At 36.2% G+C, this 16848-nt stretch overlaps 1 long non-coding RNA gene across 1 annotated transcript in view; it reads right to left on the bottom strand.

The window, feature by feature from the left end:
* Positions 1 to 16848, bottom strand: part of LOC119624377 (uncharacterized) — a 34024-nt gene that overhangs the window by 5925 nt on the left and 11251 nt on the right. Inside the window, exon 2 of the long non-coding RNA XR_005240455.2 lies at positions 12108 to 12246. This is a non-coding gene — a long non-coding RNA (uncharacterized lncRNA). The remainder of the gene's footprint in view (positions 1 to 12107; positions 12247 to 16848) is intronic.

Genomic DNA, 16848 nt, shown 5'->3' with positions numbered 1-16848 from the left:
TACTAGTTTGTTTAAAATAGCTATAATGCTGCTGGCAACTGAATTTTTTTTTCAGTGTTTTTCACTATTAATCATTGCCTCCCTTTTTTCTCCATCCAGAAATTAGTAGGACTTTTCTGTTGCTTTTTACATTTCATACCAACCCTCAAACTCAGCTGAAAGCAAGGCAGATACACAATGGACTATTTAATTCAAACTGGGAATGGAGACAGTAGGGGAATTTGGATTGAAGTAAAAACGTGAAACGCTTCAATTGATTGTATGTCTAACAACTACATTAATTAAGATCAGACTATTTCTCTGAATTCATTTCCTCATTGCAAGTGGCAGAGATTCTATCAAACAGAAACTGGTGTAAATCCCATGCAAATGATTTTTATTGAACATGTACTGCTCACATTTTAGGGACTGTATGCTACCTAAATAATGCAGGAGCATGTGATGCCTGCCAAATCCCACACAATGTTGAAACCCCAGTTAGTGTTTTATCTTTAAAGAGAGAGCTCTGCATCCTTTTGGCAGCTGATGAGTTCAGATAGAAAACATGCCAGGAGTGTGGACCAATGCATTATCACACGCACCCCCCGCCGCATAACTGTGCCTCGTCATATGCCATAACATTGGCAAGCAGAGCCCAGAGCTCTTTAAGAACAAGAAGAATCTCATAAATAATGGTTGAATCACACAAGGGATAATTAAATGAGACAACTGAATGCCAATGGACTCCCCAGCAGAAAATGCTCCTCAGTGAGGATCATTCCTGTGCGTCTTTATTTTTCTTTCTCAGTTTTAGTTCTGACTAGCAGTTCATTACTGCAGATACTTTTCAAATGGGAGTGTTTTAAAAATTGTCAAACTCTGGAAAACATTTTGAGACATTTTCATATTTAGGAACATTTTTTCAACATATATAAACATATCAATATATTCTTATTTTAACATTATTTTAGCTCTAGCCTCACCATTTAATGGCATATACCTGTTTGGCAAACCAACCACAGATAACACTCCTGAGAAGCAAAAGGGGAAATTTTCATAATGTGCAAACTCTCAGTGAGTTGTGTGTCCTACAATGTGAGTGGAATTCATTCATTCTTTTCATTTAGGATAAATGCACATCAATGTTATAGCTGCCTCCTCATTCTTAAAAAATGAAATTCACAATGAATTTCAATGTTTCTCCACCAACCTCCTCCGAATTCTTTTTCAGAAATGCTTAATGTTTCTGGCTTGACAGCTTTGTGCTCAAGGTTGACAGGATATTTTTAGTATCCCAAGTATTTTAAAGGCTCAGAAAAATCTAGCTCTGGTTTGCTTGTTTATGAAATACATTTAGCAGACAATTACAGTTCATTTAATATGCATTCATTGCTGTCTGAGAAAAAAAATGCCTTCAGCTTTTTTTGGCAAAATGAAGAGAAATATGTATTTTCTCACACTGAGGCCACTCAGAACAGGGCATACTCACTAATCACTGAGGACTGGGCACCTCGGACAGTAAAAGGGAAGAGGCATAGAAGGGGGTAAACCTAGTTCAGCTCTACTTCTTAATCAAGAAGGAGAGGACAAAGAGTCTGGGGTCACCGGCCTAACACGTTTAAATTTCGTAACGACAAGATAATCCTGCATAGAAGTGCAAAACTGCACCTCAATTTCAAGCAGGCTTCTGAAAAGTTAAGTGAAATTTTACATTATCACCTCTGCCAGTCATCAAATATTTATTTAGCACCTATCATGTGCCAGGTCTTGTGGTCAGTTTTGGAGCTAAAAAGTATAAATAGAATAAGGTTGGTCACTGCTCTCTTGGTGATTTCTATCCAACAAAAAGGGCAGAACAAAGAAATAATTAATTTAAACAGCAATGATATCTCTTGACACAACACAGTACCACTTATGCATTATTTCAGCCTGAAATGCAGAGTATAAATCTAACTGTAATAAAATATCATACAAAACCAAAATTGAAAATGTTCTCCTGAAAAGGAAAAAGGGAAGTTTTTTTAAAAAAAAAAAGTTAATTTCTTGAAAAAGAAAACAGAAGCTGTGGAAATTGTATGAGATTAAATGTCTTTACATTAAAGAGATAAGATAATCAAATGAGCCTACACTGTATCCTGTATTATTAAAAATGCTTTAAAAAGACATTAGTGGATGAATTAACAAAAAAATAGTATATAGATGGTAATTAGACGAAAGTAATGTGCCAATGTGAAGCTTACTAAAGGTGGATAACTCTACTGTGGTTATGAAAGACAATATCTCTATTCTTGGAAAATACACACAGATATATTTAGGGATAAATATGTCATCCTTATTTGCATAGTGTATGCAACCTACACTCAAATGGTTTAAAAAAATAATATCCTATTCTGGCCGGGTGCAGTGGCTCACGCCTGTAATCCCAGCACTTTGGGAGGCCTAGGCAGGCGGATCACGAGGTCAGGAGATCGAGACCATCCTGGCTAACACGGTGAAACCCCGTCTCTACCACAAATACAAAAAAATTAGCTGGGCGTGGTGGCAGGGGCCTGTAGTCCCAGCTACTCAGGAGGCTGAGGCAAGAGAATGGTGTGAACCCAGGAAGCGGAGCTTGCAGTGAGCTGAGATCGCGCCACTGCACTCCAACCTGAGAGACACAGCGAGATTCCGTCTCAAAAATAATAATAATAATAATATCCTATGTATGTGGTGTGTGTGAGAGAGAAAGAGGAAGAGAGTGAGAGAGAGAAGAAAGAATGCCAACAATAAGGCTAGTAAGACAAAATATTAACAACAGGTGAATCTGGCCAAAGGATTCTATTTACTATTCTTGAAACTTCTTAGTAAGTATGAAATTATAAACTTACAATAAGGGAAGTTTTTGCTGAAAAGGAGTTGCACACTGTGCTATGAGCCACGTAGAAAGTAATTTAACTGAGTCTCTAAGGGAGCTTGCTTTAGAAAGTAGCACTTACAATGATGACTGAAAGATAAAGAGGAGGGTAGGGGTGAAGTGAAGAGTGTGATGTGTTAGGAAATCATTCCAGGCACCAACATTTTTGAAGACCTTGAGATAGTTGAGTGCTCAGACCAGAGAAGTCCTAGACAGCCAGAGTACGGAAGTGTCAGAGAAAATGGGCTGAGAGGAAAATAGAAGGGGAGGCAGGGGCCTGATCATGTGGAGTCTCATACACCAAGTCACAATATTGGATAAGTCTGGGAATGGCTTGACAACTAGTGTAATGTAATTCAAGGCAAAGGAAAGAAGCAGAACAATTCTTTTGGCATGATTAAAAATAAATTTTAAAAGATCTTTGAAGGGTAAAGGATCTGTCTTGTCAACTAGAATCCAACCTGAGACCCCCAAATGGTGAGGGCTTGCACACACTCCCTCGTCCTTTCTCAGGATCCAGAGGACTCAACTCTATTTCCACCTCATCCGTTGATGAAACGTAAAGTAAGAAGAGGCCCCATACCAGAGATGGTAGGAGGGCGTCATTCAAAGAGGACTTGTCAATGAATGGGTCATGGAAGCCAATGGGCTAAGGAAGAGAGAGAGGTAGGAAGAAGTTACAGGAAGGATGTTCTTAGCAAACATCCACAGGCTATCCTCAGGAATAGAGGTTAAAGTTTAAGGTCTCAGGCCCAGGGATTTGTCTTAGGGAAAGTCAAAGAGAATAATGAAGCCCTCTCTTAAATTACTATTTTTCTATTTGCATTTGACTTTATCCCTTGAGGTTCAAGCAAACGGCTAACCAGGACCTCCTTTACTGTTTCTGTGTGTTTCGCCACCTAAGAGGTTAAGACTTCTTTATGTTACCTTTTTCTTCCATGACAATAGGTTTAGTTTGAGATGACAGAATTTTACAAAGATATCTTATCCCAATGCACTGCAACGAGAGCACTGTATTGTGGCAGAGACTAGGGAATGAAAGGGAAAGAAAGATGTCTGAGAAACAAGTTATAAGGCTGCTAAATTATCCAGACGGCATCCACCCATGGATACCTCAGTTACACCCATGTTGGTGATGACATATCTTTATGACTTATTTATAAGTCTTATCCATTTATATATTTTGGAGAGAAATCTGTTTTCATATTTTGAACTTGCTTAAAATAAGATACACTTATTAACAACCTAACCCCTTGGAATTTAATACCCTGCAACAAATTTATCATGTACACTGTTATATGGGTAATCTAGATCCCAAAAGCATTTGCTAACCAGGGTTTTACCCCTAATCGTGGTAAAAATGAATAGCCTGAACTATCCAAGAAATTGTGTCATCAACCATAGAGCCTCTAAGAACCTACCTACAGCACAGGCTGCGTTCCCTTAAGAATGCAGAAGGGCCCTCAAGGTGAAGAGGTTGGCATGGAACTGCTAGGAATTGAGATAACCCTGACACCTTTTAAATTTGCAATGGATTCCACTAGGTGCTGACTCTAGATGAAGCTCATTAAAGTCAAAATATGTGTTAGATTGGCAGTCTTTTAAATATTTAATAGGCTTAAAATGCTTTATTTATTTGCCTATGATAAAAATCAATTGTTTTCAAAATAGTAAGTTTTGATTCATACAGCCAAAGAAATTATGCTTGAGGTCAAAATAAATGTGTAAGCCATAATGTGTAAGCCATAAATGAATAAAAGTCCCCTATGTTATCAGAAGTTGAATGTAAGAATATTATTAGACTTCCTACAGTTTTTCTCATGAAAACTATAAAATATGAGAATAATTTGAAAAAAAAAGATGATTCTCTAGAACTCATACACTTATTACTAATTAGCATGGGGAGCAGAAACAAACATATAAGTAATCAATTAATCTTTATATTATGTGCTTTATTTTCCCAACAGTTGCTTACCCCTAAAGTACAATCACAGATGCATTAAATGGGAAAAATGCAGATCAAAACCAGTATTTAGAGGTCAATAACTTTTCTCTAAGGAACTTGAAATGAGCTGCAAATTGTTCATTTCATCCTCACAACTTGCCTTTGAGGCAGAGAATACTCATAACTTTGATTGAGAGGACATATGTCACAATATGATAGAGAAATTGGGAACAGGATAGCAGAGCAGTCATTGTCTGAACAAAGGTTAAAGCCCAGTTCTGTACCTTTCCCTCTGCCATTTCTATTCATTGAACTTTGATAGCACTCACATGAAGTATCACTCTCTCAACCAAAATCTCTGCCCTTGTCTCACACCACACTCACACAGGAAGGCTCAGACCTCCCTCCTCTGCCTCACCCCCAGTCACCATGCTAACTCATCCCTTCCATTGGAAGCTCTTGAGCTCCTCCATCAGAAGTCTCCTGAGAGCTTGCTGCTATCCTGGGATGTAGCCGTATCCTGGGTAACCAAGATCATCTGAAGCTGGCCAGTAACTCTATGTGGACATGAAGGGGTTAGACTGGTGGTGCTATGCTCCATGCATCTGTGAGGGTCTGCATTTTGAGAAAAAAAAAAAATCCAGTTTAAACAATAGAATTTACTGGTTTATGTAACTCAGTATTTTGCAGGAAGGTTGACTTCAGTTAGTAGTTAGTAGTAGACCAAGAGTTGTTTCTCTGTACCTCTCTGCTTTGTGTTCTATGGCTTGGCCTCCACCCTCAGATTCCACAGGCCACTTTCATAGCTCAAATATCTCACCATCAGGTCCAGGCTTTACGCCAAATGGTTGCATTTCCTTGCTAGGGCTGCCATAGCAAAGCACCACAGACTAGGAGACTTAAATGCAGTTACTTATTTCTTTACAGTTCTGGAAGCTAGAAGTCCAAGATCAAGGTGTTAGCAGGGTTGATTTCATTCTGAAGCCTCTGTCCTTTGGTTCATAGATGTCCATCTTCTCCCTGTGTCTTCCTGTGGGCTTTCAGTGTTGCATGTCTGTGTACTAATCTCTCTTTTTTTTTTTTTTTTGCCTCTCTACAATTTAGGATTTTATTTTCCTCTAAGTAGAAAAATTTTTATTTTCTCAAAGAAAAAGAAGGGGCAGCTGCACACAGAGTGGTGTATCCTGACATTTTTATTTCTTTGCAAGTTTTATTCCCTTTTTTAATTGACATAAAAAGCTGTACATATTTCAGGGGTACATGTGATATTTTGATACAAGTACACAATATGTACTAATCAAATCAAGGCAATTGGGATATCCATCACTTCAAACATTTATCTGTTTTGTGTTGGGAACACTTCGTTTTCTTCTAGCTATTTTGAAATACACAATAAATTATTGTTAACTCTAGTCACTCTACAGTACTATTGAATACTAAAGCTTATTCTTCCTATTTAACTGTATTTTTGTACCCATTAGTCAACTTCTTTTCATCCCACCTCCTCTCCTCCCTACCCTTTGCAGCCTCTCGTAACCATGTTTCTACTCTCTATCTTCATAATTTCAATTGTTTTGATTTTTAGATCCCACAAATAGCTGAGAACATGTGATATTTGTCTTTCTGTGCCTGGCTTACTTTACTTAATATAATGACCTCCCAGTAAGTTCTATCCATATTGCTGCCAATGACAGAATTCCATTCTATTTCATGGCCAAGTAATATTCCATTGTGTATATTTACCACATTTTCTTTATTCATTCATCCACTAATAAACGAAGGCTCATTCCACATCCTGGCTATTAGGAATAGTGCTGCAATAAATACAGGAGGACAGATATATCTTCAGTATACTAATTTCCATTATTTTGGAGGTATACCCATCAGTGGCATTGTTGGATCATATAGTATTTCCATTTTTAGTATTTTAAGGAAACTTCATACTGTTTTCCATAGTGATTGTACTAATTTACATTCCCACCAATAGTGTAGAAGAGTTCTGTTTCATCTATATCCTTGCCAGCAAGTGTTATTTTTTGTCTTTCTGATAATAGCCATTTAAACTGGGCTGAATGATATCTCATTGTGATTTTGATTGGCATTTTTTATGATTAATGACGTTGAGCTTTTTTTATATGCCTGTTAGCCACTTGTATGTCTTTTTTGAGAAATGGCTATCCAGATCTTTTGCTTATTTTTAAATTAGATTATTTGTTGTTGTGAGTTTGCGGGGAGTTTCGTTGGTTGGTTGGTTTTTGCAATTGAGCTGTTAGAATTCCTAATATACTCTGGTTATTAATCTCGTGTCAGATGAATAGTTTGCAAATATTTTCTTCTGTTCTGTGGGTTGTCTCTTCACTTCGTTGATTGTTTTCTTTGCTGTACAGAAGCTTTTTAGCTTCATGTAATCCCATTTGTCTATTTTTGCTTTTATTGCTTATGCTGTTGATGTCTTACCCAAAAATCATTCAGACCAACGTCTATAGCATTTTCTCAATGATTTCTTTTAGGATTTTTTTATTTTTTGTAGTTTCAAGTTTTATATTTAATTGTTCAATCCATTTTGGGTTGAGTTCTGTGTATGGTGAAAGACAGGGTCCTAGTTTCACTCTTCTGCATATGGATATTCAGTTTTCCAAGCACCACTTTTTAATGACACTGTTCTTACCCCAATGTATGCTGTATTAGTCCATTCTCATGCTGCTAGGGAGAAATACCCGAGACCGGGTAATTTATAAAGAAAACAGGTTTAATTAACTCACCATTCCACATGACTGAGGAGGCCTGAAGAAACTTAAAGTCATAGCAGAAGGCACCTCTTCAAAGAGAAGCAGGAGAGAAAATCATTGCCAGCAGAGGAAATGCCAGATGCTAATAAACCAACATATCTGGTGCGATTCACTCATTATCAAGAGAACATCATGGGGAACTACCCCCATGATTCAGTTACCTCCACCTGGTCCCTCTCTGGACATGTGGGGGTTATGGAGATTACAATTCAAGGTGAGATTTGTGTGGGGACACAGAGCCAAACTCTATCATATGCACTTGGTACCTTTGACAAAAAGGAGTTGGCTGTAAGTGCACGGATTTATTTATGTATTACCTATTTTATTCCATTGGTCTATGTGTCCATTTATATGCCAGTAGCATGCTGTTTTGGTTACTATAGCTTTGTAGTATAATTTGAGGACAGGTAGTCTGATGCCTCCAGTTGCGTTCTTTTTGCTTAAGATGTTTTTTAGTTATTTGAGATTTTTCCTTTTTGGTTCCATATGAGTTTTAGGATTGCTTATTCTATTTCTGTGAAGAATGTCATTGGTATTTTGATAGGGATTGCATTGAATCTGTAGATTGCTTTAGGTAGTATGGACACTTTAAAAATATTGATTCTTCTAATCGTTGAGCATGGAATATCTTTCCATTTTTTCATCTCCTTTGCAATTTCTATCATTGGTGTTTTATAATATTGCTTGTCAAGATCTTTCACTTCTTTGGTCAAATGTATTCCTACTTTTTTGTTGGTTATTGCAAATGGGATTGCTTTCTTGATTTTTTTTAAATTAACGATTGTTACCATATAGAAATACTACTAATTTTTGTATGTTGATTCTCTATCCTGCAACTTTCCTGGATTTGTTAATCAGTTTTAAGAGTCTTTTAGTGGAGTAAAGGATGTTGCAAATATAAGATCATTTCTCTGCAAACAAGAATAATTTGAATTCTTCCTTTCTAATTTGACTGTCCTTTATTTTTCTCACCTAATTGCTCTGACTAAGACTTCCAGAACTATGTTGAACAGCAGTGGTGAGGGTGGGCATCCTTATCTTGCTTCATATCTTACTGGAAAGGCTTTCCATTTTTCCCTGTTCATATGATATTAGCTGTGGGTTTGTCATATCTGGTCTTTATTGTTTGAGGTATATTTCTTCTATACCCAACTTATTGAGAGAGACTAACCTCTTTTTATTAAAGCGCCAGTCACATTGGATGAGGGCCCATTCTAGTAACCTTAATTATGTCTTTAAAGGTCCTCTCTCCAAATACAGTCAAACTCTGAAGTACTAGGTGTTTCGACTTCAACATACGAATTTTGCAGAGACACAATTCAGCTCATTACGGTGGTCAACTAGACAATTAAGATGCATAGTGTGAGGTTTCTGAGAAAGAATGATGGTTATCCCCAGTAATTCCTGTGAAAGAGAGAGCTTGCTTCACTTTTGCAGGAGTCTCAGAAAATCTATTGTTGCTGATATTATCAGTGTTTAGTGGGGGTCAGGCACCATTCTTGAAATATTTGTTATGGCCAGAGAGGTGAGATTAGACTGTCATTTTGGCCCATCCTTAAAAGTGGAGGGGAACTCCAAATCACATGGAGAAGAATAGGAAAGCAGTGGTTTTCCAAAAGAAATTTGGGATCTTACAAGTAAGTGGTAGGAATACTACACAATTCTAAATAAAACACATGTACTGCATTAACTCAACCTAAAAGGTGGCAAAATCCATCAAGCTATAAAAATGGAAAATCACTGTATTGCATTAACCATAATAATTATTGATTCAGACAAGAAAACCAAAGAGGGTAGAAATGTTGGGGAACAAGATATTCATTGTGTCAATGTATCACTTTGCAGACTGCATATTAATTTCAATGAAACAATGGAAAAGTCTGGAAGATACCAATTAACCAAAAAGATGTAATTTAGCAATCAGTGAGACACAGAAATCACAAGATCACCTAGATAATATTTCTACAAAAAAGTTTCACTTGAATGTAATCATGAGGAAAAAAATCCAAAATGAGGGACATTTTTCAACATGACTACTCAAATGCTTTCAAAAATGCCAGTGTCATAAAAATCATAAAAAGGGTGGTGAATTATGCTAGATTAAGGAGACTAATGAAACATGACAAATGAAATGTAATATATGATTTTGGTTGGATCCTGAATCAAATAAGACAACAACAAAATGTTATAAAAGACACCGTTGAGACAATTGGAGAAATTTGCATATGAACTATATATAAGATAATAGAATTGTCAGTGTTAAATTTACATAGTATAATAATTGTATTTTGTTTATGGATGAGAATGTCCTTGTTGTTAGGTAACACAGGCTGAAATTTATCAGCGAGCATTTGAATGCTAAAAATCACATGTGTCCTAGTATTGGCTTACTTATAGGAAGTGAAATAGATCTCATCAAAAATAATAAAGGCTTTGATGTTTATTTTCTTGAAATTTTCAGTCTTTTATGATGTCAAATAACTATTGATATTCCTTTGGTTCCTTGAACTTTTCTTCGTCTTTAAAATGAGAAGAATATAAAGTATGAAGAGTGTCACTGTTAAAAAGTGCACTGCTTTTACAATGCAGAGAAAGGAAAATTGGAAGAACCTGTTTGTAACCTTATCAAAGAAAACTCATTATTTCTTTATGCAAAAGGCAACTGTGGCAGTGAAGAAAATTGGGGCATACCATGAAAATTTACCTAGAATATTGTTTAAATGCTAAAGACCCGGCATTGTTTTATCCCTGCCTGTCTCCTTTTTTAAATTTTTTCCCTCCCCACTAAAAAATGAAAACTATCTGGTTTCTTACGTCAATTTTTTTCTTTAAGCAATGATTATTGAGTGTCTTCTTTGTGATTTTATAAAAAAAAAAAAACAAAACTCTTCCTGTAGGTAATTTGGGAAGATTATTAATGGAAGGTGCGACAGACACCTTTAACTGAATAGTTTCCTCCTTTACAATGAAAATCTATACATTTATGATAATTTATAAGTACGAAGACTTGACATGTGTCTTGAAGGTGAAGAGGTTTTGGTTTTGAGCAATTTAATTAAAATAGAGACTCAAAACTATAGCTAAACTCCAGAATACACAGTGCCCACCCATGCTCACTTCTGGTTTTGTATTATGTGCCAGATAGGTAGCCTAAGTCACTAACGATGCTTACTTCTCATAGAATATTAGGAAATAACAAATGCATTTGTGACAAGTCTGTATTTACATGACAGCTTCATATTCAAAGAAGTTATGTAATTGACTTAGCTCTAAATGTTTCCAAGAGTTTCTAGTTCTTTTGCAGTAGTTCAACCAATTTGTATTCACTGTTCCTTTCATGAATCTACAATTGCTTTTTTTCTTCGTAATATATAAAGAATTGACAGAAACTTATCCAGGCAATCACCATACACCCATCACTATTTATAAAGTCATATATTTGTTAATTCATTCAATGCTTAATGACACTTGTTGTTTTGGTAATCTATAAAATATCACAAACCACATCACAACTTTGTGGCTTAAAACAAACACGACATTTCAGAGTTAATCTGGAAAATTCCTTTCAGGTTAACTGTAAAAGGTTGCATTTGTTTTAAGCCACAAAGCACTGAATCTGCCAGTGTTTTGATCTTGGACTTCCCAGCCTCCAGAACTGTGAGAATTAAATGTTTGTTGTTTATAATCCACTGATTTTATGACATTTCATTATAGCAGCCTGAATGAATAGACTAAGACAGATATCCAAGTTAAGAAGACAATCTTTGTCCTTAAGGAGGTCCCAGCCTGCCAGAGAATAGAAAGGTATAAACAAATATTGCAATTACAAACTAAAATAAAAAAGGTCCTATATTAGAGCTCCATAAAAGGTATACTGGGAGTACAAAGGAAAAAGCAGCTTGTTTATCCCAGCTCCTGCTTCCTAGCCTAATTCCACGGCTGGGGAATGGGCCTCATGAGGGACATGATTTCAGCGGACTTCGCAGACAGTAGCAGATGGAAAGAGTAAAGAGCATTCCAGAAAAAGGAGGTATGTGTGCACTTTGCTAATATTTCTATTATCGTGCTAGTTATTCTGGAAAGAACTTGTGTTGTTTATTCCTGAAAGACCCTAACCCATCTCAGTTATAAGAGTGAGTAGATGGAAACCCTCTGAGCATTTATTTATAATCTGCCATAATACCTGTAAAGAGCGTTGAAAAAATATGCAATAATATTACTGAAATGTGTATTAAATAAATGTATAGTTATAAAAAAAAAAAAACCACAACTTTTCATGATCTCTCACAATTCTGCAATATGAGCCCAGCTAAGCTAGGTAGTTCCTCTGTTCTATGTGGTATCAGCTGAGGATGTAGTCATTGTTCTCGACAGGGCTGAAAAGTCCAAGATGACCTATTCACGAGGCTGGCAGACAGGGCTAGTTATGGACTGAAATATCAGATAGGGCTCTTGACTGAAGTGACTCCACTTAGTCTCTCACCTCCACTTAGTCTCTCACCTCCACTTAGTCTCTCCACACAGCTTGGGTTCACAGCATGATGGCTGCCTACAGTTTTTTGAGTCTCGATTCAGATGTTGCACAACGTCATTCTGTCACATTCTGTTAGTCAAAGCAAGTCACAAGGATAGCCCAGATTCTAGGGAAATACAGAAACAAAAAGCATAGTACTGTTATAGTATTTATTTACAGTAGAATATGCAACAACAATAGCATACAGAGGAGAGAAGAGAGATACACGCAGTTAAAGCATCGTATGGTCCCTTCGTTATTGCTAGCTCAAGAAGGCTGAAGAATCAATGGCCTAAGCATCCATGTCATGAAGTTCCCAAAAACAGTAAATTACACCCAAAGTAAATAGAAAAAAAATAAAGAAAAGATAATAAAGAAATAAAAAACAAACATAAAGTATATGATCAACAAAATAGAAGTTGGTTCATTGAAAAAATATAAAGTTAATAAATTTCTGAAGAGAATTATAGAAAAGATAGCATAAATAACCAAGAGTCAAAGTGGAAAATAGGGCAAGGCCATAACTCTTAAAACTTTTACAAATATAATATTATAATATATTTCTGTCAATATATTTTAAAATTGAGATGTAGGGACAAATCCCTAGGAAAACATGACATACCATAATTGATCCCCAAGAAACAGAAAATCTGAATCGTTCTATCTATTGTAGGGTTTGAATATATTTTTTTTAACATCTCCCACACTCACACAAATGCATGAGGCCTTTAGGTCCAGAAAGCTTATAAAACATATAAAGTATACAATAAGATAATGGCACCAATTGGTAAAAAGACCATTAGAGAATTTAGAAGTCCTTAATAGCTCCAATTTCATTTTACAAGACCATGATAACCTTGGCACAAAATCTGATAAGAACTCTATAATTAATTAGTCGGGCGTGGTGGCGGGCGCCTGTAGTCCCAGCTACTCGGGAAGCTGAGGCAGGAGAATGGCATGAATCTGGGAGGCGGAGCTTGTAGTGAGCCCAGATCACACCACTGCACTCCAGCCTAGGTGACAGAGTGAGACTCCGTCTCAAAAAAAAAAAAAAAAAAAGAACTCTAAAAACATAGGTTAATCTCATTTATTAATATAGATTCAAAAATACTACACAAAAGTATTAACACACTGAATTTACATATATATCTCACATGACTCAATGTGTTAATGTGTGCATGTTAACATTAAAGATGTGTATGTGTTGTTTATGTGTGTTTATATCATATTTCAAAAAAAAAATGTCTAATTCATGCCAGCAATACAAGCATATAAGGTCAGTCTAAAATCAAAAATCATCAGTTACCACATTAACAAAATAAAGCAAAAAACCATATTTTCACCACATTAACAGAATAAACAGAAAATTATGCTTGAGTATTTTATAAATTTTAATATCAGTTCATGGGGGAAAAATCCTTAGAAAACTAGAGAAGGAAGGAAATTTACTTAATCTGATAAAAGATACCTGTTTTTCTAAAAGAAAGTACAGCAAACACTAATGGTGAAATGGTGAGAGCTTCCTTTCTGAGACTGAGTATGACACAAAGATGCCCACTCTCAGCACTTTTATTTAACATTGTGCTGAAGTTTTCAAGTAGTGAAATTAGACTAAATGAATAAACGGTAAAGCGACTGGGAATGAAGATTTGCAATATTTGCAAATAATATGATGGTTTAAGTGGAATACCTAAGGGAATCCACAGAAAACCTGTTAGAATTAATGCATGAGTGTAGCAAGGCTCCAGGATAAAAGGCCATTATCAAAAATCAATTGTATTCCAATATAACAACCAAAAAATTTGAAATAATATGTTGTAATTAAACCAGTTACAGTAGTATCAAAAATATTAAATATCAGGCAATAAATCTAACAAATGTGGATACTTCTCACAAACCATAAAGTACCATTAAGAAAATCTAAAGACACATTGAACAGAGAAATACATCATGTTCATGATTAGAAAATAATTTTGTAAATATATCAATTCTCACCAAATTGGACTATGAATTCAATTCAATCATAATCAAAATCTCAGCAGGGTTTGTGCATGTGTGTGGAAATTGACAAACGAATCCTAAGATTTCTTTGTAAATATAAGAAGCTAAAACCAGGTAAGTCAAAATTGAAAAAGAAGAAAAAAGAGTAAGTATTTTTGTACCAGACTTTGACTTATTTTTGAAGATACAGTAATAGAAACCGTGTGGAATTTGTGCAAGATTAGCTAAATTAATAATGAAATAGAAAATATAGTCCAGAAATAGATCCACACATCCATGAACTCTTGAATTATGATGCAAGTGGTACCGGAGAGTGATAGAAAAATAGTCTTTTCTCTTTTTTGGTGTGTGGGGGGAGATGGAATCTTGTTTTGCCATGCAGGCTGGAGTGCAGTGGTGCAGTGTTGGCTCCCTGCAACCACTGCCTCCTGGGTTCAAGCGATTCTCTTGCCTCAGCCTCCCGAGTAGCTGGGATTACAGACGCGCCGCCACCACGCTCAGCTAATTTTTGTATTTTTAGTAGAGACGGGGTTTCACCATTTGGCCAGGCTGGTCTTGAACTCCTGACCTCTTGATCCACCCACCTCAGCCTCCCAAAGCGCTGGGATTACAGGCGTGAACCACCGCGCCTGGCTGAAAACTACAGCCTTTTCAGTAAGTGGTGCTGAGTCAGTGAGATATACATATGGGGAAAAAAGAAACTTGATCCCAACTTCTGACTATATGCAAACATCAATTTCAAGTGAATAGTAGAATTAAAAGTAAAAGATAAACAATAAAGCCTCTAGAAGATAATAGCTTCATGATCTTGAGATAAGCAAAGATTCTTTTAAAATGACACAATAATCCCTATATTTAAAGAAAAACATTATAAATTGAACCCTATTAAGACAATGAACTTCTGGTTATCAAAAGTAACAAAAAAGTAAATAGGCAATAAGAGAAGATATTTTCAGCACACATACCCAAGAAGACGTTTGTGTCCACAATATGTGAAGAATTATAAATCATTCAGTAATAGACAAACAGCCAAAAGGGAGGGAAAAAAGACATAAAGAAGCACTTTACAAAAAGAAAAAGAAAAAAACTCTTACTATATAAAAATGGCTTGTAAACATTTGTAAGGGTGCTTAACTGTATTAGTTATAGGGAAATGCAAATTAAAGCCACAAAAAGATGAAGTTCATTGCCACCAAAGAACTAAAGTTAAGAAGACTGACAATGCCATGTGCTATTGAGGAGCAGCGTTGGGAACTATCATAAAAGGATGATAGTGATTAAATTGATACAGTCACTCAGAAAAATTGTTTGGCAATATATGTAAAGGTTAAACTTAACATACCACGACTAACAGTGACACTCCTAAATATACACCAATGTTAAACAGAACAAGCAGGCCATTAGCCTGATGCTGTCTCTTTAATTTGAGTTCCTACATTTAAAAAACACAACCTAACCTAGTAGCATTTTTTTCCGTAAGAAATAGCCAGGTTTCAGCCAATCACAAACAGCTGAGCCTCAGCCAATCACAGGCAGCCAACGAATCAGACTGTGCCTAAGTAAGACAAATGCCTCATCACAGCATGCCTAAGAAGCAAATGCTTAGCTAGTCCATCAGGTGATTTTTCTACTTTGCTTCCCTGCTCAGCCTATAAAAGCTTACTGCTCATGCTGCTGGGCAGAACTCTGATCCTCTTCTAACAGTTTGGCATTAGAGCACGAAGTGACTGAGCAAAGCACCCACTGAAACCACTGGGCGTACTGCTCTCTTGCCTAAACTGGAAGGCAAGGATGAGTTTCCCCTTAGATCAAAGGTCTGCAAATTTGCATTTTGAGCTCCGGACTTTATTTGAGCAATTCTTTTACCAACAGAATTTGCAATTGGATTGAATCTAATAAATAACTAAGTTCCTCCTCCTTGAAAGTAGGTTTCTCTAAATCTGAAGAGGCTGGTGCTTCAGAAGTCTGGGACTCTTCTTTCTGGCACACTGACTACTTTTATGTACAATAATGATGATTTCAGAAACCATGTATTTTAGGGAAAATGATTAGCCTTACTATGGAAAACTTAGAATTATAGTGGCCACAATGGGGAAGCTTTAACTTGAGAGGCGTTTTAAAAAAGAAGGGACGCAAGACACCTCAAATACAATGGAATGTATTTTTGATTGTCACGCAGGAGCTTCTAAAAGACTAAACGAATCAAAAAACTGCCTCTCTATAAGAATCCTAATAAAAATCAAGTAAAAAATCTTAAAACTCTTTTTCAAATATATTAGTAAAAAACGTTAGCTATATAGATGGGAACCCTGTTCTATCAACTAGAAAAACAAAAATGGATTCAGAGATTTTTTTAATGAATTAGTGAGTTTTGTGTTATTGTACCTAACATATGGCTAAAATTTTTGAATGAAAGCCTGTATGTTTATATTTATGTATGTATGTACATATGCATGTGCGTGTGGTATTTTTCTATTTCTGCATAGTATTGACAAAATTAATTTAAAAAAAAAAAAAAAAAAAAAAAAAAAAGCTCTGTTTGACCAGGCGCGGTGGCTCACACCTGTAATCTCAGCACTTTGGAAGGCTGAGGCAGGTGGATCACGTAAGGTCAGGAGTTCAAGAGCAGCCTGGCCAACATGGTGAAACCCTGTCTCTACTAAAAATGCAAAAATTAGCCAGCATGGTGGCGCACGCCTGTAATCCCAACTACTCAGGAAGCTGAGGC

Source organism: Chlorocebus sabaeus, chromosome 12 (assembly GCF_047675955.1).
Source record: "Chlorocebus sabaeus isolate Y175 chromosome 12, mChlSab1.0.hap1, whole genome shotgun sequence".
Taxonomy (NCBI): Eukaryota; Metazoa; Chordata; class Mammalia; order Primates; family Cercopithecidae; genus Chlorocebus; species Chlorocebus sabaeus.
Note: the sequence above shows the minus strand (reverse complement) of the source record. Positions and strands in the feature narration are given on the sequence as shown.